The sequence below is a fragment of the Acinonyx jubatus genome, chromosome D4 (assembly GCF_027475565.1).
Source record: "Acinonyx jubatus isolate Ajub_Pintada_27869175 chromosome D4, VMU_Ajub_asm_v1.0, whole genome shotgun sequence".
NCBI lineage: Eukaryota > Metazoa > Chordata > Mammalia > Carnivora > Felidae > Acinonyx > Acinonyx jubatus.
In genome coordinates this window covers 16804794-16830237 of record NC_069391.1, presented here as the reverse complement: position 1 = coordinate 16830237, position 25444 = coordinate 16804794, and the positions used below count along the sequence as shown (strand labels likewise).

At 43.4% G+C, this 25444-nt stretch overlaps 1 long non-coding RNA gene across 1 annotated transcript in view; it reads right to left on the bottom strand.

Annotated features, from left to right (window-relative positions):
- The window catches only part of LOC128312125 (uncharacterized), a 262101-nt gene that overhangs the window by 99846 nt on the left and 136811 nt on the right, over positions 1-25444 (bottom strand). The window contains exon 3 of the long non-coding RNA XR_008291015.1: positions 9885-10012. This is a non-coding gene — a long non-coding RNA (uncharacterized LOC128312125). The remainder of the gene's footprint in view (positions 1-9884; positions 10013-25444) is intronic.

Below are 25444 nucleotides of genomic sequence, written 5' to 3'. Positions count from 1 at the left end.
AAAAAGTGTCTTGTATATTTCTGCCTCATTGACTCTCCATCTCATTTCCAATCTCATCTGAAAACATATCTTTTTTCTCTCCTGACCGCATCTGCTAATTGCCCTCTCCCACAGCTATTATTTAACTGGAATATATGTGATCACTTTAACAACGGTATTTAACTTCATGGGGTTGTTGAGATGCTGTTTTTAATAGTTTTAGGTTGAAATGTAAGTGGCTGAGGTTCTTAACCAGGAAGGTCCTTATGAAAGCCCCATCAATCTTTTATCTTGGAAAGCGCTCCCCAGTCTTTTAAACCCAGGCCCCTGAGATTAGTTGAGCTTTATATTTATACCTTATATTATGAAAATAAAAGGATTTTATTTTAGCTTCTAAATATGCATTTGTAATATTAAAGCTTTCCAGATGATACACTTTTCTTACCCTCTTCTCCCTGAAACAGCCCATTATGACCCCATCCCACCCAGTTTCAAATCGTGGCTTTTACCACTTTGTAACATAGTGAATCTTGACATGCTATTTAAATATTTGAAGTCTCATTTTTCTCATCTTCAAAGTGGGAATTATATACTTATTTTGAGGGTTTTCCCAGCATTCAGTAAAATTCTGTCTAAAAAGCTCCCTCTATAATTGGGGTGTGTGGGTGGCTCAGTTGGTTAAGTGTCTGATTCTTCGTTGCAGCTCAGGTCACGATCTCATCGCTCATGGGTTCGAGCCCTGTGTTGGGCTCAGCGCTGCTGGTGCAGAGCCTGTTTGAGATTCCCTCTCTCCCCCTCCCCTCCTCTTTCAAAATAAATAAATAAACTTAAAAAAAACCCTCCCTGTATAATGAAAAGAGCTCAATTCATGTTAGCTCTTATTGATGGAGGAGTATATGTGATTCTAAGTGAACTTAAAATCTGAGCAGTTCTTATTAGAACAGAGTGCAAATTCCATGAACAATGAGTCATTGTCTGCTTAATGCTATATTCCCTGTACCTAGAATTATGCTGGGCACATAATAAGCAATCAAATCTACCTGTGAATGAACAAATACATTTCACTGTTACATATTTGCTTTACAACTTACAAAGTGCTTGCATATCTATGATCTCATATGATCCCCTCAACAGTGTGGCACACAAATAGTGCAAAACATTCTAACTGGACTAGCAAAAGAGAGTTAATTCACTATAATCCTGTTGCCTTGGGATTCTGCCTAGCGATCCATGCTAGAATCCAGATCATCCTTGATTCCATCCTTTTTCTCACCACTTCCTAACAGTTTTGACTCCTAGTTTTTTTCTTAAAATTTCACTGTTGCCATTGACACAAGTCAAATGGTCAGCATTCATCCGAATGGCTGCAGCAAGTTCTGCTGTCTGATAGTCTTCCAGATGCCACTCTGCTCGCTCACTTGCTCATTCTGCAAATATTTACGGGGCATCTACACTGAGAAAGGCACTCTGTTAGGTCCCCAGAGGAAGTGGTAAACCAGATATGACACTTGCACTTATGCATCTTCTTTCATTCTAATGGATCTTTTTAGGACATTAAATAGACCCCTTGCTATTGACTAGTGACCCTCCTTTGAAATGGCATTCACAATCCTTTACTCAGTTACCTCTTTATCTCTGTAACCCCATTGCCTTAACAATCTATTAGGCTTTCTGCCACGCATCTTGACCCATTACCCCCAATGCCCTAATCAGACTTTTGTTTTTTAATTCCAAAAATACACCATGCTTTTCCATGTTCCTGAACTTGGTGTTTTCTCTATCTAGAATGTTCTCCTCAAACCACTCTTGCCACTGCTCAATCAGAGGTAACTGCAATGGGAAATAGCTACACTTTGAGTGATTTCTCTCTGAAAGCACAATGCTAAGTACTATATGTGGGTGTACATATATACCCACATACATAATTACCTCTTGTGTAATTCTTAAAAGACCATTTTACTTATAATTGAAATGGAAAATGGGAAGTTAATTAACTTACCCAAGGTGACACAGATAGCCAGTGGCAGAGTATCATTCCAAACCTGGCTTGACTTTAAAACCCACATTTTTAATGGCTCTTATGATGAGTGAGCTTCTAATCATCCTTCAAGACCTAGTCCAAGGGCACTTAATCCCTGAAATCATAGGTAAAGAGAGCAGCCCTGCCCCTTACATTTACTTTACACGTATCTCTATGGTGGCACCTTTTGCCTTTACCTTATATAAACATTTGCATTCATTATCTGTTTATACATCTATCTCTGCTGTCAGCTCGTGTTGAGTCACTGGTCGAGACTTATTCATTCCCACATTCCCTGAGTTTAGCACAGTATCTGGTCAATAACAGGTGCTCAATAAGTGGATGATGATGAATGATTGCACTTCCTGTTAAGAGCAGTGTCAATATGAGAGAAATAAGAGACATAGGTAGGTGGCAATAGCTGATGAAGGCTTGAAGGCTTGGCCCACCAGGTCATCATGCATGAGTTTGACCTGATTTGAGAGCAAACCCATAGAGACAAAACATAAAAACAAAAACAAAATTCAGCTCGCTGCACTTTACATTTTTTATCTAGTGGTTCTGGCATTGCACTGACACTCAGAGCTACAGGTCAGGGCTAAGTTCACCTGGGCTTAATTGGAAAGTACATAGGCTGGTTTTGGGAATGCTCTAGGGAGCAGCTGACCAAGAGACCTCTGCTATCAACTTGAAATATAGCTGTATGAGGATTTAAAAAATAAAAAAAATCACTATGTTTTTTAGCAACATGCCTTCCCTTTTTCTTTGCTGTGTTTGGTATCTTTTTAGTTTAAAACCAAGAATGGAGAGAGAATGCACCAATTTGATCTAAACACTTTTAGCAGTGATGTAGAAAATATGTAGCCCATCAACAGTAGATTGATTACACTAATGGCCCCAGTTCTTTGCCCCTCAAATCCATACCCTTTGTCCTATAGCTTTGCAGTACCTCCCACTCTGAACCAAGCTACATGACTGGGCAGGTGATCAACTGTCCTGGTTTGCCCTGTCTCAGTTTTAGTATTAAAGACCTTACATTCTGGGAGCCTCATCAGTCCTAGGGACATCCTCCAGTCAGAAACACCAAAATGGTTGGTCACCCATTTGGCCAATGGGCTGTGACACAATCAGAGATTAAGAAAGAACTTGCTAGGTGGGCTTGTTTTCTCTTTATGCTTCTTTCATCATCCTGCAAAAAGGCCCAGAATAGCCTCCAGGAGAATGAGAAACACACAGTGGGGAGCCAAATCATTTAGTTGCCCCAACCTGGACAGCCTGTGTCTGCCACCAACCTAAAGACTCTTAGGCCCTGTGAATAACACAAAGATCTGTTAGATATGAATCCAGGCCACAGAGACACTTAAATATGCAAATATAAGCAGAATAGTAAGTAGTTTATGATTTTTGCCTTTGCCTACCTGAAGAATATAATTAAAAGAGACAGTGGATTCATTTTTTCTGTGCTAGCTGGGTGAAATTATGACCAGTGTGTAGGCTCTATATGAAGACAAATGTAGATGAAAATTATATTTCTTTGAGGAAGAATTTTCTAACAATCACAGCTGTTCAAAGCTGTCCAGAGTTGGCTTCTTGGTGCAGTAATGAGCTATCCCTCAGTAGGGACACTGATGCTGAGGCTGGAAGGAGGGGTGACAAATCTGCTGTAAAGTATGCAACTCAAGTGATGTTCCATGGAAGGGCTGAAATGTGCTGAACATTAAACCAAGCTCTGGGCTCTATGTACACGTCTCATGCCCATAAAGTTGGTCCTGGTTGGGGGAAAGCAACTTCAGAAACCTCAGACAGAGGGATTAGTGTATATAAAAGCATGGAGACATGTAGAGACCTGATGCTTTTAGGGTCTTGTTAAATTATGGTATATGCACATGGATACGTGTAAGTGAGTTTATAGGGATCAGTATGTAGATGTGGCAACAAGGTGGGTTTGTACTGTTAATTGATAGTACAGAATTGTGTGCTGTATGGTACACAATTGACAGAATGGTGGGTTTGTACTGTTAATCTTGCTATGCAAGTACTTTTCCAAGGATCCCCTTCCCTGGATAAGTCAGGGTTACCGTGGGCCACAAGAATCATTTTATATAACATTTGAAAGTAGGAAGTGAAGTAGTTACCACATCCTTTGTGGAATTGGAAGGTGTATCCAGGGTACTGGGGGCTGTTGCAGATCATATGCAGTGTTGCTTATCTCCCAGTTCACCCTGAGGTATTTTTCCAGCTTCCCATGAGGAAGGGTACCAGCTCTTCCTGGTCACCCACACACTCCATTAAATTTGGAGGGCTGGAGGCATTGAGAGTGCAATATATGTCCCACTTCATCCTTGCGGGTTCCAGTTTGTCTTTGCAGGACCAATTTTATCTTTGTTCTCCCCCTCTTCATGTCCATTTTTCCCTCTTGACCGCCTGCCATACAGATCGCACTTCAGGCCTCAGCACCAGATTCCAAAGAAACTACCTTACACATACTGTACAGTGAGCATCCAGAACTATACAAGGTCAACTTCCTATAATAAATCCCTGATTCCAGGTCACTGTTAGTGGTTCAGCTTCTCCGATCAAACTGTGATTGGTACTGATAGACCCTAGAAGATAAATTGCATATGACCTTTAAGGAAGGAGCCAGAATGTGGTTAAAAGCATGGATTATGGAGTTAGACATAACTTGAGTTTGTAAACCTGCTACCTTACTGCCACTCATGAGCTGTTTAACCTTAGTTTGTGTTATGGGAAGCCTCCAAGGTGGCCTCTGATGACCTTCACCTCCTGGTATATATGCCTTGTGTAGTCCCCTCCCATATTGTATCAGGGTTGGTGTATATGACCAATAGAATACAGCACAAGTGATGGTGTCTCACTTCTGAGCCAAGGCCATAAAAGACACTGCAGCTTCTGCCACTCTCTTTCTTGGTTTACTTTTCTGAAGGAAACCAGCTGCCATGTTGTAAGGATAGCCTCTTGTTCACAACAGTGAGACTGAATGACCAAGTCAACCCTCCAGCCCCAATCAAGCCTTCAGATGACTTCACTCTGTCATTGTACTTGTACATTGCACTTTAGTACTTTATTATAAACTCATGAGAGACTCTGAGCCCGAACCACTCACCTAAGCTATTCTCAGATTCCTGCCCTTCAGAAACTGTATGAGGAATATTTATTGTTTCAAGCTTTTAAATTTTAGGGGTAATTTGGTATATAGCAATAACTAATAACCAATACAATAAATAATTAATTTCCTAAAAAGTAAAATGAGCATGACTATAATACCCACACCTCACTGGGCTGTAGTCAAGAATAAGGGCAAAACTGTATATAAAGCACTGGCTGCCATGTATGGCATGTGATAAATGGATAAATTAATGCTGCTCCTGCTGTTACTGCTGTTAGTGTTATTACTGTTATTATCATGTCTTCTAAACTTGGCATTGTATGATTCCTTCACTTCAGGTTACAGTGTGGGTAGGTTTCCATGCAGAGGTGACACTTGTATTGGATTTGAAAATCTACCCTCTCATAAATTTATGGTGTTTTCCACTTGAAAATCACCGGGGAGGGGGAGCACCCAGGTGGCTCAGTCAGTTGAGCATCCAACTCCTGATTTTGGCTCAGGTCATGATCCCAGGGTTGTGGAATAGAGCCCTGTGTCAAGCTCTGTGCTGAGTGTGGAACCTGCTTAAGATTCTCTCTTTCTCTTTCTCTCTCTCTCTTTCTCACACACACTCTCTTTCTCCTCCTCTGCACATTTTCTCTCTAAAATAATTTTAAAAAGTCACTGAGGGTGTGGTAGAGATGGGCATGGGGAAGAACAGCTCCATACCTGGACTGTGTTAAGGCAGGTCTTCTTGGTACAGAGAAGGCCCACCCTTAATCCAAAGGAAGAGCCTTAACTTAGATTCAGATTGCAGGTGACAACATCAGCTCATATAGGTCCACCAGTGGCCCTAGGGCTGGAGAATATTAAAGTTTGGGAATTAAAATCTGATGCCTGCCTGCCTGCTTGGGAAATTAACTCAGTTGGTAATAGCGACTTATTGGAAAGTTGCAAGAAGCATGGACACCTTCCCAGGACTTGATGGTGCAAACAAATTGAATGGCATTTAACATATCTAATTGTTAATGAAATGGAGTATTAATTGTGGAATGTTAATTCCTTCCCTTCAGCAGTAGTTGCTCGCTTGGACTGGAAGTATTTGCATCAGAATAGTAAAACATGGGGGCTTAAAGAGGTTTTCTAGATGAATGCAGTCCTCTATTTTTACAAATGAGGTAATAGGGTGGGGAAGATTACAGGTTTATAGATTAAAATAGTGCTGAATCCCTGTCTTAGTCTCTCCGAAGGGGTCCTGGGCTAGAAGCTAACTTGTATTGAATAAATTACTTGATTTCTCTAAGCCTCAGTTTTCTCATCTGTGAAACAGGAATAAGATATATTTTGCCATAGGTACAATGAAGATTCAAAAAATGCTTGGCCCATAGGATGTGTCCCATAAAATGCAGTTTTAACATTTTTTATTTTATATGCAGATTCACAATGTTATGGTCTGTACTCCAAATAGAAATAGAATACGTGGATATTGTTGAGACTGTTCACCCAAATTATGAACTTTACTTAAAAAAGAGTTGCTAATTTTTTTTCAATGAATCAAGTCAAATTGGAAGATATAAAAAATGGCATTTTCTTCAACAACCATCACCTTCCAGCTTTGTAATCCCTGAGGGTGAGGCCACCATGATTACTTTCTCCATGTTGGATCAACACAATAAATGAGAGGTCCAGAGGCTCCTTAGGAGGAGAAGGGTATCCATCAACAGAGATCAAAGGTCACCTCTACCATAATAACATATACCCAGAAAGTTGTTGTTCTGAGTATGTGACCCTCAACAATACAAAAATTAATCTCCTTTGGTTTTCTGAGTCCTATCTTATTTACCTTATTCTTTGCCCTTTGGTGTGAAGTTTTCTTCCTCAAGAGCTAAGGGATCTTTATTCTATCAATGTCCCCCCATTCATATTCTTTTTCTTTGGGAAATAAAAATTTAAGCCTAGTCAGATTGTTATGACCAGGGGCATCTATTATGAGGAAACAGAAGGTATCACAGAAAGCAGGAAGAACATTAAATAAGATAGGTGATGTTTCAGAGGGGAAATGGAATAGTATGAGCTAAGAGCTGGATTATGGCAAAATTTAAGCCACTGGAAGGATTAATGAGCAGTATGGATCTAACGCAAAGAAACTGAATCCAGGATAGCTTACTAGGGCTTGGGAATATGGCCAATTCATGTAATGGTGCAAAGCAGGACCCACCATGACTATCTTCTACCCATTGTTTTTAGCTTCTCATCTTGGGAAAAGGATTCAAACTGACTTTGTTGAAGCCTCTCCATATATATATATATATATATATATATATATATATATATATATACATACATATGTATATGTATATGTAAGTATGTATATATAAAGAATATTATTTACATGAACTCAATTTATGCATCAGAATATTTGGAATAGGCATTACTCTTTCCATTATCTAGTTGAGAATTTAAAGCTCAAATTACTTGATTCCTCACAGTTCCATAATTAATTAACACAGGAGCCAGGTCTTGGACAATGGATCTATACCTGCATAAGTACAAAGCCTCAATTCTCTCCACTATCAAGATTAGGCTTAGAGTGTTGGAGAAGTGAATAAAGTATGCCAAAGATGGCCCATGGGGCTAAAACAAACTCTGGTCTCTGGCTTGGAGACCCCTCCTTCATGTTCTTCTTCCTTTGTTTGCTGCACACGCGAAAACCCCCACAGATATGGAAGCTGACAACTATAAATTACCCTCCGTGCTTCCATTTGGCGCTCAGATCTTTGGAGAAACAGTTTCCTCTGAGCCCACCAGTGTTAAATAAATCTCCAATCCACCAAGATCTCCGAGTCCTGCTTGGTTTTTCTGCCAGCATTCCAGCCTGGTTCTGTAACACACTTGGTTCCCTGACTGGGAAACCCAACCACACTGGCCCATTGTTGCCACCGGTTTGGGAGAACGGCGAGGTGGTGATGGACCAAGGGATCACAAGGGAGAAGGTCCACACCCTGCCTGAATTTCAGGAGTCTCCTTCTCAGTTGCCTCTGGTTGGCCCCACTCTTTGCTCCTGCCTGACTCAAAGAGACCTGGTAGGTGAGGACCTAGACCTGACATCAGAACCGGGAAGGCCGGGGCCCCAAAGAAGTCAGACCCACCCAAAAGGGTGGAAGGGGGACCTGATAAATCCCCGGAGGCCTTAATGGTCTCACAGGTAGAAAATTTTGGGGAATGTAATAGACTCTGGTGTGTGTGTGTGTGTGTGTGTGTGTGTGTGTGTGTGTGTGTGAATGTGTGGCTCAGCCAGGCTTGCCAGTAGAGTTCGAGTTTGTGGCTCCACGGACGGGCACCCGTAAGGTCCCCAAAAGTCTACAGAGTCTGAATGGGCTCTCCTGTGTCATGGTGAGAGTTTAAGGTCTAGGGCGGTATCAGATCAGATTCCAATGGCAAGTCACGAAGCTGAGTCCAATACGGCTAAACCTCAACTAAAGTTTCCCTCAGAACGCGACCAGTGGAGTATGTGATTGGTCCTCTCATCCGAGGGGATACCCTCCCTTTGTCTGTCTTTGTGCCATCGAACACGAGAAAGAAATTAATAATAGGATCAAAACAGAGTAAGCCTACAATTTTAGAGGTCATGCTCAAAAAATTTAAAAAGGGATTTTCAGGCAATAATGGGGTGAAAATGATACCCAGGAAGTTAAGGACCTTTTGTGAACTAGAATGGCCCATATTCAATGTAGGATGGCCCACAGAAGGGACATTAGATGCTCAAATAGTGCAGTGGGTGTGGCTAACAATCACTGGGAACCCAGGCCACCCTGATCAATTTCCACACATCAACTCCTGGCTTGAAATTGCCTGAAACCCCCACCTTGGGTGTGACTCATCCTTAGCAAACAGAGCCAGGCAAAAGTTTTAGCCACTTTATCCGGAGGCTTACCCAGGGAGCCAAAGAAGCAATGCACCGTTCCTGTAATATTTAAAGGAGATGCAGAGGAAGATACTGTCTTTCCACCTCCTTATGACCCATCAAGCTCCCTTCTCCTCCCCCTGAGCTCAAAACTCCTCCCCAGTCTGTTCCTCTGCTGTGGTTGCAGTCGGTGCTATTCATCTCCCCACCCCTCTCGGACCTGAAGAACCCTTCCCCACAGGGGCCAGCAGCCAGACTGCGCCCCAGACCCACACCTAATGCTCTCCAAATGCCTGGAAGAGAGACAAGAGAACCTGAAAAGCAGAATGAGGATGGAACAGTCCAGCCCAGCTGTTCCATGATGTATTATCAACCTTTTTCTACAACCGACCTCCTCAATTAGAAACACAACACTCCATCATACTCTAAAAAGCTACAAGCAACGGTTGACTTGATGGAGTCCCTCTTCCAGACCCACCGACCAACTTGGGAAGATTGTCAACAGTTACTCTGTACTCTGTTTAATACAGAAGAAAGAAGAAGAATAATGAGAGAAACACAACAGTACCTAGAAGATCACGCACCTCCGGGGATCAATGACCCTACTGTCTGGGCTCAAGCTGCTGCGCCTGAAGAATGCCTACCATGGGATTTCACCACAGAAGAAGAAAAGGCTCACATCTGACGATACCAGGAAGTCCTCCTTCAGGGAGTCCAAGCTGGAGCCAAAAAGCCCATGAACATGACTAAAAATCATCAGTCACACAGCACCCTGGGGAGTCTCCTGGAGACTACCGTGAAAGATTATGTGACGCATACCGTGTATATACCCCATTTGACCCCAAGGCACCAGAAAGTCAACAAATGGTAAATACCTCTTTTGTGGCACAGGCTGCCCCAGATATCAGAAGAAAACTCCAGAAGTTGGAGGGCTTTGCCGGGATGAATGTCACTCAGCTGATAGAGGTCGCCAATAAAGTTTTCATGAACAGAGAAGTCGCAGCTGAAAGAGAAGCGGAGAGAAGACTAAAAAAGAAGGCCACCCTTCTCACAGCAGCACTAAAAGAAATGGACACTGCAAAGATGAGAAGATCCCAATCACCAAAAGGGGAGAAGCCCAGAGCCCCCTTAGCAAGGGACCAATGTGCATACTGCAAAGAGAAAGGACACTGGAAGAATGAAGTGTCTGAATTGGAAGGGGCCCTAAAACCCAGCCGATATCGGGAGGAACCTCGAGGCGAGAACCTCGTTGTTCTGGCCGGGATAGAATCGGACTGAGGGGGACCAGGCTCTTTCTCTCTTGGCCCCCATGAGCCCACGGTCAAAATGAAGGTAGGAGGCCAAACAATAACTTTTATGGTTGACACTGGGGCTGAATAATCTGTTGTTACTTCTCCGGTGGCACACTTAAGCCAAAAGACAGCAACCATACTTGGGGCTACTGGGACACGGGCAATGCAGCAGCCTTTGTGTCAAGCTCGACAATGTGAACTTGGGAGTCACAAAGTCTGGCATGAATTCCTTTACTTACCTGACTGCCCGATTCCTCTTCTGGGCCGGGATCTGCTCTCCAAGCTTGGGGCCCAGATAACTTTTGAACCCACTGGACACACTAGCCTCCAATTAAACCCAAGGCAGAAGGAAACCCTGGTCTTGGTGATTACCCTGACAAGGGAAGAAGAATGGAGACTATTCTGCACCTGGGCCCTACCTTGTAGCCCCTCAGAGTTCAGGCTTACATTCCCCTCTGTATGGGCTGAAGATAACCCACCTGGACTAGCTTGGAATTGGGCCCCCATCATCGCTGACATGATCCCTGGAGTCCAACCACAGAGACAAAGGCAGTACCCCTTCCACTTGAGGCTAGAATGAGTATACAAGAGTACCTGACCAAGCTCAGAGAAGCAGGTATTCTAATTGAGTGCCAATCAGCTTGGAATACCCTGCTCTTACCAGTCAAGAAGCCAGGAGGAGGATACCAACCAGGACAGGATTTGAGGGCCATTAACAATGTGACTGTTTACTTATACCCAGTGGTTCTGAACCCGTATACTCTCCTCAGCCAAATTCCGCGGTCAGCCATCTGGTTTACAGGCCTCGACCTAAAGGATGCTTTCTTCTGCCTCCCCTGGCTCCTCAAAGTCAACCATTGTTTGCCTTTGAATGGACTGAGCCCGTTAAGGGGTGCCAGATGCAGCTGACCTGGACACGACTTCCGCAAGGCTTCAAGAACTCGCCCACTCTTTTTGGGGAAGCACTAGCTGCAGGCCTCGCCGACTTTCTGAGGGAAACCACAGGCTGTGTCCTTCTCCAATATGTAGACGACCTCCTCCCTGCCAGCGACACCCAAGAAGACTGTATGAAAGGTGCCAAGGCCCTCCTGCAGCTCCTATCCCTCTCGGGGTACTGGGCCTCTTGGGAAAAGGCACAGATTTGTCAGCAGCAGGTCCAATACGTAGGCTTCCTCCTCACAAAAGGAAAAAGAGAACTAGGACCAGAAAGGAAGAAAGTTATCACCACACTGCCATAGCTCCAAACAAAACGAGGCTTGCGTGAATTTTTAGGGGCCGCAGTGTTCTGTCGCATTTGGATTCCCAGATTCTCAGCCATAGTGGGGCCCCTCTATGACCTGTTGGGAGGGCCAGACCGGGAGCCCCTCGCATGAACTGACAAGGCAAGGGCCGCTTTCACAGAAATAAAGTTGGCTCTGGGATGAGCCCCAGCCCTGGGTTTTCCTGACATAGAAAGGCCCTTTAACCTCTTCGTACATGAAAAGGACAAAATAGTCCTTGGAGTGCTCACTCAGAGCATGGGGCCTTGGCAACGGCCAGTAGCCTACCTGTCAAAAAAAACTTGATCCTGTGGCTGCAGGATGGCCACCATGCCTCAGAGTGCTGGCAGCCACAGTCCTGCTCATCAAGGAGGCAGACAAACTCATACTGGGACAAACACTTAATGTTTAGGTCCCACACGCAGTGATGTCCCTCATGAGCACCCAAGGACATCATTTCCTCTCCAATTCTCGGCTGACACAATACCAAGGCCTTCTCTATGAAAACCCAAGGGTCACTCTTGAAACAGTAAGAACACTAAACCTGGCCACCTTCCTTCCCACGGAGGAGGGAGAACCCGACCATGACTGTTCCGAAGTAGTGGATGAAGTCTACACCAGCTGCCTGGACCTCCAACACCAGGCTATGATAAGCCCAGAGATTACCCTGTTTAGCGATGGGAGCAGCTATTTATAAGAGGGAAGCCGAAGAGCAGGATATGCGGTAACCACAACCACCAAGGTTCTGGAAGCCAAGGCCTTGCCGGAAGGATGGTCAGCACAATGAGGTGAACTGTACGCCTTAACCCGAGCCCTCATCCTTAGCAAAGGTAAACGAGTTAACATCTACACTGGTTCCCAGTATGCCTTCCCTATTGTGCATGTACACGGGGCCATCTATAAAGAAAGAGGCCTCCTTACTGCTGCAAAGAAAACTATCAAAAACAAGGAACAAATACTAAAGCTTCTTGAGGCCGTATGGCTGCCAGACGAGGTAGCTATCCTACACTGTAAGGGACATCAGAAAGGAGATGAGCCCATAACCCAAGGAAATCACCTGGCCGACAAAACAGCCAGAGCAGCCGCCTGTGGTGACCCAGGCGAAGCTCCTACCTACACTATGACTCTAGCGCCCCAGAGGGAAGCCTCCCTGCCCCTGTACACAGACGAAGAAAGAAGTTGGGCCTCGACAGAAGGGGGCACGCTAAGCAAAGAGGGATGGTGGGTCATGTCAAATGGATACATCTTTGTCCTGTCATCCATGGGAAAACACCTAGTGAAGGAACATTACCAACTCACGCACCTAGGGAAAACTGCACTAGAGGCCCTCCTCAAAAAGAACTACTATATCAGCCAGCCGCTGGCATTATGCTGACCTATCAGTGAACAACGTGTAACGTGTGCCAAACAATGCTGGGTCTGCCCCACGGCCCCTGCCTGGGGGGGTTACCCCTTTTGAAGACTCAGAGGTGGACTTTACCGACATACAACCAAATAAAGGGTTCAGGTACCTCCTTGTACTAAGCTGCACGTATTCAGGATGGGTCGACACATTCCCAACCAGAATGGAATGAAGACGCGAGGTGGCCAAAGCTCTTCTATGGGAGATTATGCCTCAGTTTGGTCTACCCTTAACCATACACGGTGATAACAGGCCTGCATTTGTGGCAGACATTATACAAACCCTAACAAAGTCCCTCAACATTACCTGGAAACTGCACACTGCTTACTCATCCCAGAGCTCAGGATAATAGAGTGGATGAATCACACCCTCAAGGAAACCCTGGCTAAGTTCCACCAAGAGACTAATCTCCCATGGCTAGATTTACTACCACTGGCCCTCCTGTGTGCCCGATGCATGCCTGGGGCACTAGGATTCTCCCCTTTTGAGTTATTATATAGGCGGACCCCCCACCCCCCATGTTTAGGAAAACTCCCAGGAGACCTACACCAGATTGGAGACAAGGGAATAAGAGACCAGCTCCAGACCTTGGGTCCTAAGTTACAGAGATACACCACAGAGAGGGCCCCAATTTCCTTAGGGACCCCCGTTCACCCCTTTCAGCCAGGAGACTCTGCGTGGGTCAAAGGTTGGAAGAGGGAACCTCTTAAACCACTGTGGACTGGGCCTCATACTGTTATTCTAACAACTCCTACAGCCCTTAAAGTTTTAGGTATCACCCCACGGGTCCATCCCTCCAGAGTTAAGAAGGACAACTCAGAAGAAACCACAACCTGGCAAAGTGATCCAAATCCAGTCAAACTGCTTAAACTGACCCTCAAAAGGAAAAAAGGAAAACTGGCCCGAAACCTCCAGCCCTGCTCCAGCCACACCCCGGAAGCTGGCTGGCCTGAGCACAGCAGAAGCTGGAGGAATCAATGCATGAACCTAGCCCAGGGGTTTGGATACAACTCTGCCAGCCCTTGCCCCTTACTAGTGTCATAGCCCTGATCTTACTTTTTTACTGCTGGGTTGACAGAGACTGCACCAACAAGCTGGACATGGGACAAAAGATGCATTCTGGGTCTCACATACCTCCTCTGGATGGGAGGATTATTAAGTACTGCCTGTATATTATGATAACCTCTCTCACCCTCACAATTGCCGCTTACCCACTTTGCCCTCAGGATTGTTGTATGACAATAAGGGCGTTAAGGGCATTCAGTGCTTTCACCTCCCTTCACAAAGATTGCTACAAGGAAAAAACACCCACTCTCTGTCAGTCACCCACCCGGTGCCCCAGGGACTAACCCAAAATGTCAGGAACCCAAGTCACAACAAGGGCCTCCAGAGAGGGAAGCGAGCTTGCTACACTTACCTTCCTCAATGGGGGATGTCGGATGGGGGAGGGGTACAAGACAGGGCCCTTCAAAAAGTTATAGAGGGTACCCAGGATAGGGTAATATAAGCCATAAAGGCGACCACTCCCCCGACAGCCTACCAAGGTTTGAACATTTCAGGCCTCAATCAGATGCTTACCAATTCCCCACTTCGGCGATGGGCCAATACTACTCTACAAGTCCTCCCTAAAATAGATAATCACACCCAAACCTGCTGGATGTGCTTGTCCTTCAACTGGAGGGCTTACTTAGCCACTCCCATCCCTTTGACCTGGGAAGCTCCTGAAAGTCTCAAAACCAACACCTCTGTCTTAATTGGACCCCTGGCCACTGGGGTCTGTCTCACAAATGCCGATAATCTAATTTGTATGGTCCCTGAAGGTATGAACGGTACCTCTCTATGCGGAAGAAATAGAACCTTAAAGAGGAATATAACCCTATGTTCAACCCCTGGGGTGTTCTATCTGTGTTCTAATTCAGCCTACCAATGCTTAGAGGCCAACTGACTCAGATACGTTATTCTGTCTTCCTAACCCCAGAGAGATCCGTATACACTGACGATCAGTTCCTAACAGCCTTTTAGCCCCAAGTCCCTGGCTAAACGGGCAGCCCTGTTACCTGTTCTGATAGAAACAGAAATTGCGACAGGAATAGGAAACGGAATAGGGGGCATAGGTTTATCCGTAGAACTATACCATAGACTATCTCAAGAGATAAATGAAGACATGGAACGGGTGGCAGATTCTCTGGTAACTTTATAAAACCAAATAAACTTTCTGGCAGCAGTGACCCTCCAAAATAGGCAAGCCCTTGACCTCCTCACTTCAGAAAAAGGAGCGACTTGCATCTTTCTGGGGGAAGAATGTTGCTATTTTGTAAACCAGTCAGGAATGGTTACAACTAAGGTTAAGGAACTCAAGGAAAGAATTCAACATAGACAACAGGGAAGTATCAATCAATGGAAAGGATGGGATCTCACAGATTGGGCATCCTGGCTTCCTGCCCTGGTGGGGCCCTCTCCATAATTTTACTTGTATCCATTGGCCTCTGCATGCTGAGTGCCGTGGTACATTTTATTGAAAACGCTATTGCTCGCCAAACTACTGCACGTATCTTAGCCTTCTGAGAGTACCAACCTGTAAAACCGAAAGGTGATACCTACTAAAAGGTTTTTTAAAAGGCATCAAAGGGGGGAATGTTGGAGAAGTGAATAAAGCATGCCAAAGATGGCCCATGGGGCTAAAACAAACTCTGGTCTGTAGCTTAGAGACCCCTCCTCCATGTTCTTCTTCCTTTGTTTGCTGCGCGCTGGAAAACCCCCCACAGATATGGAAGCTGACGACTATAAATTACCCTCCCCACTTGCATTCGGCACTCAGATCTTTGGAGAAACGGTCTCCTCTAAGCCCACCAGTGTTATATAAATCTCCGATCCACCAAAATCTCCAAGTGCTGCTTGGTTTTTCCGCCAGTGTTCCAGCCTGGTTCCGTAACAAGAGCACAATTAGAATCACAGATAGGGGTCAAGTAGCTCTAGTTAGATACCTTTGTGACTGAGGTGACTGAGATTAAGAACCAGGATGATCAGCTTATAGCAGGGTACTAAATGTACCTTTAGTAAAATGGCAGCATTACACTTCTTTGAGTACTCCTCTAACATTGTGATGGAAAGACTCTCCACCATTACTCTGAGTCTTGAGAAATCATTTGAAATGAAGGCTCAGAGTTCATGCAAGATTTTTATCTCTTTGGGAAAAAAATGGACATTAATTTGAATTGAACCCAGTATATTTATGTTCACAAATTCTTCCTTGAAGGTAGGGGAGTAAAAGAGGGTGTTTTTAGAAAGATTTTAAACTAAAATTGAATCAAGACAGTTTAACTTCATTCTCAATGGCAAGTGATGGATGCCTGAATAGTTTTGAAAGGCTTGAGTTTAAATGCTGGTTCTGCTTTTAACCAATGGGATGGTTTAGGGTACTATCTCATTTCTCTGTGCTTAGTCATTCTCTTCTTAAAAAGGTAGAACATAACTGCCCTACTTAATATCATAGAGTTGCTGTGAAGCAATAGAATGTGGAATTTATGAAATGATCTTGTAAACTCACTGTGCCCATGTAGAGGTTGACACTCTTCCTTAAATACCAAAGGCCAAGATTCCCATTTGCCTAGTACTAGAGGATGCCTGGGAAATCAGTACTTACTGTATCTGGAGCCAAAAGGATGCAGTGATGCCCATGAGAACAGTGAACTGAAAGTCAAGTTGTCTGGGCTGCTTCTCACCTCTTCCAGTCATTAGCATTATTACCTGGGCAATTATTCCTTCACCTGTCTGACACTTACTTTCCTCACCTCTTAAATGAAGAAGATGATGTAAAATTTTCAAGACTGGTTTTCAACCTTGGCTGCAAACCAGATTCTCCTTAGGTGCATTTGGAAAACTAATCCCCAGGAGGCATCCAAGATTAATTAAACCAGGATCACTGAGATATGATACAGGTATCACTGTTTTTGAAACTCCCGTGGTGATTCCAAAACATAACCATGTTTGAGAACAACTGATCATCTAAATGGTTTTAAGGTCATGGTCCCTCAATGTCTAATATTCTAGTGTTTTGAGAGAATTTCTGGTTACCTCCAGGTTGGTCCATCTCCAATTCCATAGTAGAGTTTTGCAATGTTGTTGAGAATTGCACATACCAGTTATATTAGTTTCCTAGAGCTGCCGTAACAAAGTACCACAAAATGGGTGGTTTAAGCAACAGAAATTTATTGCCTTCCTGATCTGGAAGCTAGAAATCTGAGGTTAAGGTGTCAGCAGGATTGATTCCTTCTGAGGGCTACAAGGGAGAATCTGCTCTCTGCCTCTCCCCTGGTTCTGGTAGCTTCCTGGCAACCTTTGGCATCCCTTGGCTTATAGAAGCATCATTGCAGTCTCCGTCTTCACCTTCATATGCATTCTCCCTGTGTGTATAGCCTTTGCCCAAATTTCCCCTTTTTACAAGGATGCCAGTTATATTAGATTAAGGCCCATTCTTCTCCAGCATGACCACATCTCAACTAACAATGTGTAAAGTGACTATTTATAAATAAGTTTACAAGCTTAGGTACTGAAGTTTGAAAATCAGCATGTGTATTTTAGGGAAATGCAATTCAATTCATAAAGCCAATACTTGGATTTGAGCAATTGGGAAGGGCATGGTTCATGGAGGGGACCTCTTGAAACTTCCATGGCTGGTTCCAAAGGAGGACCCATTCTCATGTAGAACACAGCACACCTTCCATTCTTCCTGAGCTCCAACCCCCACCCTTGCCAGGTTTTTAGAATTCTATTCCCCCTGACTGTCCCCTCCTGTATCCTCCAGTGATCTGTTGCCAGAGACGGAGACCCTGGCCCCTTTATTTACCAGTTTAGGGATTTTCCTTTAAGCATCTCAACCCCCTGCCAACCACCTCTAGTTATTAAAATGCAGCTCAGGATGTCTCACTCTGGCTGTTACATTATCATTCCTCGTTAGAGACTCCTCCAGGGCCTGAGACATCCCTGCACTGACTTTATAATTACAAAGTCAATTTCTAAACAGACATTTGCAAATAAGTCAATTTAAATACTGAGATTTGCAAACAATAATTAAGCAGTAGCTTCTTTTTAAATATCTCTATATATAATTAATGCCTGTGGGCTTTTCATTTTACCTTGCAACTGGGTAGTTTGCAATTGTTTGTTGAGCTAAAGGGTTCTCTGAAAGCAAATCAAAGCACTGGGGAGATTTGGGAAGCAATTGAAGAAAGGGTTTTTCCTTTTCCTCCTTCATCCCTACTACCACATGTGATTGGCTGTGCTTTTCATCAGTTGGGATTATGATAGGGGAGGGAGGCTGGAGAAGAATCATTTTCTTCAGTAAAAACAGCAATAACAATATAGGATTCTGGTCTGGCTAACATGGCTTCTTAAGATATGCAGTCAGGGAGTCTCCATGCTGAAAGCCTCAGCTCCTGCCAATTTCAACATCACCTAAAGAGAGCTCTCAGTAGCTCAGCTTTGATAGTGCTTCTCCCTGGTTTTAAAAAAATCTACAGTGGATCCCTGTTACCTGAAGGATAAGGTTCTGACCCTGGCATTCATGGTCCTTTACAATCTGGCCTTATTCTCTTTTAACAAGTTTTTTTTTTTTGAAAACCTACTAGATGCTAAGGACAATAGTAGGTCACAAGGGCACGCTGGTAAATAAGATAGTCTATTTTGAGGTCTAATGGGGATAGAAACACTGAAAAAGTAAACTTATGGATGATGAATGTTGCAAAAGAGGACGTAATGCTGAGGGAGCAAAAGGCAAGCTGACAGGGTGGGCATAAGCCCACCTCAGGTGGGATATGTGTGATATTCCTCTGGCACTCCTGGCTGCCCAAGAACAAAGGAAAGGGGAAAAACAAATGGTTAACTGATAGAGATCATAGTTCTGCAGGACCTAAGTCTCCATCACCCCTCCATAGTGATGTGGGAAACAAAGGCAGAAGGAAATGGCAGATAAAACTAAATTTCCTCATCCCTGCAGCCCATTGACAAATATCTGCTGGCAGAGTAAAATGTTTCTCCAGGAACTTCCTACTGTCTTAATGCTAATGCTTTGCTAGATGGAAAAACAACCTTAGCTTGACAATAGCTAGGCCTCCACTATCCTGTAAGTCTTCTTTAGCATATGAAAATCTCACTGGAAATTTCCCCTGGACTTTACCTCCCCCAACTCCAAAGTATAAAACCAGTCTCTCCTCATAGTCCTGGGTCAGCTCTTGCTGCTCACAGGTCCTGTCCCTCTGCTTCAATGAAATCACCTTTTTGCACCAAAGACCTCTTCAAGAATTCTTTCTTGGTTGTTGGCGCCGGACCCTGCGCACCCCACTGCCACCCAAAAAAACCCTCATCAGTAGGAGTAAAATTTGCATTGGTCTGGAGACTGATGAATGTCACTTTTAAAAAAGTGATATTTCCAATAGAAATCTCAAGGATAAGCAGCCTTTAACAAGATGAAGACTGAGCAGAGGAATTTCTGTTAAAACTCAAAGCAGGGGACCAGGAGTAGCTAACATAAGGAGATGGTGTAGGAAATGAGGCATGAGTCTAGACAGAGAAGTATGGACTAGAATCTTGAAGGCATTGTAGGCTAGGAAATGATGTGACTAGTTTGGCTTATGCTGTCCCATCTGTGTCCTCAAGTCCTACAAAACCAAAGTCCTACCAGGCAACGCCCTCCCAGAGAGTTGGATGATCCAGAAACTCTTGAGTCTGTGTTCCCAAACTCTCCTCCAGGAAGGAGGTTCTCCCCAATATTCTCAACCCAGCCAAATCCCTCAACTTCAAAATCTGATTCAGAAATCACAGACTCTTTAAAATGTCTTAAATCCCACTACCACGGCCTTGTAAGAATAGATTGCCCTCTAATCAGTGCTTTGAAAGCATTTTGTTCAACTCCTTAGTTCAACTTATACCATGCATATATTTATGTACACATATAATAATGCAACTGCATAAATGTATATTATATCTACAACTCTCTAGTTCAACTCATACTAATACACATTAACAGTAAAAGCTTTCATTGTTTTCAAGTTAGTGTGTATATCTCAGCAAAATGTTTGCAAATTGTAGATACAAATGGTTCATTATAGTAATCATCAATTTTTCCAATATCACAAGTATTTTTCAGTGGGAGTCCCCACAGGTGCTGTGGCAGGGGCTGGTATGATTTGCCTTCAGAGTGTCCTCAAGCACAGTCATAACTCTCCTTAGTCTGTTGGTAATCCCATTCAGTATATGGGAAGAGAGCTTCTGTGCAGCTTTCCCTCAGGTAGAGTGAGGCTGACTGAGATCAGAGGTCCCCAGAAGAGAGGTCAAGATTCATCACTCCAGAGTTCATGAGGCGTCATTCATTTATTGCTCTTATCAAGGTGCTGACATTCTGGGCTTAAAATATAGGAAGGGGAATCCCACTGACCTCAAGGCCTCTGTTTCACCCCATCTCTGAGATAAAAGTCTTTCTCTTTTCCCATGTCCATTCTTATTAGAAGGCAGGTACAATTCAGGCCCAGGATCTGGGCCCTAGAAATGTCAGCACTGCTCTGCAAGTACAAAGCCAACCTGGAGAAATTAAGGGTATGGCCAGTTGAAGAACCTCCACTTCCTCCTTAAGTCAATCTTATTTCTTTAGTTCAAACAAATCAGTACAAGGGGTAAGTGACCTTCAGTGGGGTACATAGTTCCCAATTCAGATAATGAACAGATTATGAGTGACCCCCATAGTCCTTTCAAATAAGAATTCTGTCTCCTTTGGTGATGTATTCCAGAGGCTTTGATATTAATTTCTTATGGTCTTTTCTTAAGAGACCCCTCATCTCTGGAAAGGCCTTAAATACTGATGGGGAAGGGTTTTACAAAATGCAGATACACAGTTCCCTAAAATAGTTAATGCTCCAGTGTAGGAGTGAATCATCAGTGATCTTCCCTAACTCTGACCCTCATGTCTACTCATCCATGAGCTGCTGGCTCATGTTCCAGATGCAACTGTCTGGGATAATCAGATTTTGTGTGTGTGTGTGGGGGGGGGGGCATAATCAGATATTGGTTCTGATTAAGATTACTATGAAGTTCATTTTTTAATCTGGGTAAATAGATGAAAAAAACCCTATGAAATCTTAATTCCTACTCTGCTCAATTAAATGAGAATCTTTTCAAGTAGGTGAGGACCTGGGTACTTTTTATATCTCTTAATGTGATTCAGTTCAGAACCACTCATCTAGATTGTCACTCATTGAAAGCCAGCTTTATTCTGATTCAAATGTCTGTAGTCCAAAATGGGGATCCAATGCAGATAAAAGCAGATAGACCAACTAAAGCTCTAACTTTTGGTGACCTCTCACATTCGTCAGCCATCAAGACACTCAAAGAAGTGCTCAAGGCAATGAGGGATGGGCATGAACAGCATTCCAAATGCCTACCATTTGGGGGCAGCTTTGAACAAGTCCTCCCACACCTGAGTGAGCACACACATCTTTACGGAATCCTACTAGCATATTTTTCTGGTCCTTCTTCCCTCACCCTTTTTTTCCCTCTTAGTCACTCTTTTCTGTCTTTCTCTTTGGTTTCCCATTCACTGCTTCCATAGAGCCCAAGAGCACCAGAATGAGGATATAGAGTGTATACAGGTCATGGTGCTTGTGGTCATTGTATGCCATTGGAAGAGTCACTTCAATTTTTAGGCTTCCTTTCCCCTTCTGTAGTTAGTTGATTGGATTGGATAGAATTATATTTACCTTTCAATACTAATTCTACTGTGATCTTTTATATTTTGTCATTTTCTATTCTTTTTCCCCCTCCTTTAACACCTCTCTCTGTAAAAATTTTTGAAGGTTGGTTTTGAATAAATGGGGAATAATCATTTCAGTCCCTTTTGCACCTACTTTTGGTCCAACTTCCAAGGTTCACAACCAAGCAGAAAGCTGTGGTACAGGAAAGTCAACACTCGTAGCTGAATGGAGATGCTGTGGTTCATGCCCTTAACTGGGATTTCATGTACTTCATCTTCCCCTCTCAGTGTGGACTTCCATTTTCCCAGCCTATCAAATTCCTCCTGCCCTTCATCATGTAGCTCAGATTTCTCTTCTACCATAGAGAAGACCTACCATGATCATCTTCCTTGATCACGCAAACCCTCCTTGAATAACTTTTCTTTGGCCAACTACATCATTTATATCTGAATCTTAAAACATAACATTTAGATACAATTTTACATCCCTTTGTTTGGTGTTATATGTCTGGGTCTTGTGAACATTATTTATAAGATTACGGAGGATACAAGCTTAGGGTGTCAAGCTCAAGGATAAGCATACAGCGTGCACTTAAGATAGAATCTGAGAATATTACAAGTTTATCAACTTAAAAATAATCTCTTTCAATTCCCAAAATTCACACACAAAGAAACTCTCAGAGAGGAAAAATGACTCTCAGAGAGTTAATGGCTGAACTTGACTAAAAGCTAGGTCTCCTCAATCCATTTCATTTTTTATATCATTTGCTGTTTGATTTATTTCTCCAATACGTAATCATGCCCCAGATCCTCAAAAGGGTCACTTAACCCACTGTTCTTCCATTTCTGTACAGTTTCACAGAGATATATTTCATCAAGATATACTCTTGATGCCCTTATGTACATCAATTTTTTAAAATTTTTAAAAAATATTATTGAGAGAGGGAGGGAGGGAGAGAGCGAGAGCGAGAGGGAGGGAGGGAGGGAGAAAGACAAAGCATGATCAGGGCAGGGGCAGAGAGAGAGAGAGGGAGATGGAGAATCTAAAGCAGGCTCCTGGCTCCAAGCTGTCAGCACAGAGCCCAATGCGGGTCTTGAACTCAAGAACCATGAGATCATGACTTGAGCCAAGTTGGAAAGTTAACCGACTGAGTCACTCAGGTGCTCCTGTACATCAATTTAAAATTGATATGTTAGTCCACATAGATGTCTCCTCTGTTAAGGAGGCAATGATGGTTTAACAGAAGGTACTTTCAGCTTGAAATCTGAAGATCTGCCCTCAGTTCTCTGTTTGTGACTTAGAAACTGGAGTATAGGCTTACTATTTCACTCCTCTACACTTACATTTCCTCATTCACAAAACTAAGTATAAATACCCTTAACAAAACACTTGAAAGTCTGGATGACTTTGGATGAGGTTTGCCCTCTGTTAACTGTGATGAGCTACTGAAATATCAAATATGGGTTTTTTCTCACTATTATTAACAAACAATAATAAAGTATAAAAACATTAGTGCTGGTTAGGGGAGCAGCACCCTCATTTTGCTTCTCGAGACTACTTGGTGGGCAAGAAGCCATCATCAATATTGGTGACAATTACATACACCTCCTCTCTTTTCCTTATGTGTGTGTGAAACCCATAACTTAAAACACTTGCTGCTATTCAGCACAAAAACAAATAGCAAAGCAACTCTGCCTGTGATGTATTTCAACAGCATAACTTAGACTTGCCACCATTCTGTTAAATTATGAATATCTATCACCTGATGGAGTCAATGCTTTTATTTGGAACAGGGAAGGAGGGAGGCAATGAAACACACACACACACACACACACACACACACACACACACACACACACACAAGGAGATGCGGTTGCTATAGCGATTAACAATGGGTATCCTTCGAACAGGGTTTAGGGATGCTGATGCAGCTAAAACAAATGTTTGTGTTTGGCCACGGTGGAGACGGTGACGGATTATGGAGCCTTGGCCTTGAGCCTTGATGTAATCCAATTCTAAATAAATCATAAATCTAAGTGCAGACTGGTAAGGCAGAAAGAATACCAATTCAGGCCAAGCAGTAGCAAGCGGGCAGTGGTGGCCAGGATTGATTATGGGGTGTGCAGCAGGAAGTGTTGACAGGAGGAGGACCGTGACCAGCCTGCAGGGATGTACTTCTTTCTCTTCGAGCCTTAGCCAACCTCCAACTGAGCTGCCAGACCTCAGTAGTGTGAATGAGAGATCACTGCTGAATTAGCCACAAGGCCAGGGATTCTGCCGCCTCCTAAATTCTCTCAGATGAAGGGATTTTTCATTGTGAAGGGTGCTGAATTGCTAATGTTTGGGCTACTTTCATGAGACCCTTACTTGGAAGGACCCAGAAGTTAGCAGAGAGCCTAAAGTCTGCTGGAGTGTGAGAAGATGCTATAGTTAAAGCACCTGGATTTGGAATAATTGTATACTTGTATGAGGGAGTAACAGGAACGAAGACAATTGTTTATGCAGAATGCTGACATTCTTCCTCATTTTCTGTTTTCAAAGTGAAAGAAGCAATGAATGAAGGGTGAGATGGAGAACCAAAATGTTAGCTTTATGTACACTGGAAAGGACAGGGCCGCTCTTGGGAACAAGGAAGAATATAGAAAGGTGTGAGCAGAGATTGAGAACAATATGAGCCATTGTAGGTTGGGCAACTATGAAAGAAGAATTTTAACAAATCTGGAGATGGGGGTATTCCAAGCTGTTGGAAAAGTTAAAGAACTGAATTTCAAGAAATTTTGTTGTATTTTAAAAATTGACTCCCTGTTTGAACAATTACAAGAAACTACAAAATAAGATGTAAATTTCTTTTCAAATTTCTTGGATGTCAGACCAGAGTTCCTTACAAATGCAACATATTATGCCAAAATGGAGTAGCTAAACATTATTTTTTAAAGATTTTTTGTAATGTTTAATTATTTTTGACAGAGAGAGACAGACATAATGTGATTAGCTGAGGGCAGAGAGAGAGGGAGACACAGAATCCAAAACAGGCTCCTGAGCTGTCAGCACAGAGCCTGATGCAGGGCTCAAACCCACAAACCATGAGATCAAGACCTGAGCCTAAGTTGGAGCTTAACCGACTGAGCTACCCAGATGCCCCTAAACGTTATTTGGTTTTATTCTGAAAGGGGTTTGGGATAAAAAGTGCAATGTTCAGATTCAAATCACTGAAAAAAAATTTTAATGTCTATTTATTTTTGAGAGACAGAGCATGAGAGGGGGAGGGCAGAGAGAGAGAGAGAGAGGGAGACACAGAATCTGAAGCAGGCTCCAGGCTCTCAGCTGTCAGCACAGAGCCCAATGTGGGGCTTGAACCCACCAACCGTGAGATCATGACCTGAGCTGAAGTCAGATGCTTAACCGACTGAGCCAGCCAGGAGCCCCCAGATTCAAGTAATTTAAAATTATCACCCTCCAACTTAACACAGAGAGCATTTTCTTCACGGCTGCCAAATAAACGGACCTATGACACATGGAATAGATATTGATCCAACATGAGCAACAATGGTCCTAGAAATGCCTCCTCATTGCCAGAGAGATACCACGGACACTACTGTGAGGTATCAATTGTGAGGTCAGAATTGTGGTATTTAGGCAATATATTTGGCCATATAAAAGTAGATGTTCATTAAATTGATTAAAGATTATTGTGGAGCAGTGGATGCAAAGACAGGATTAGATGTACAACACATTTATTGG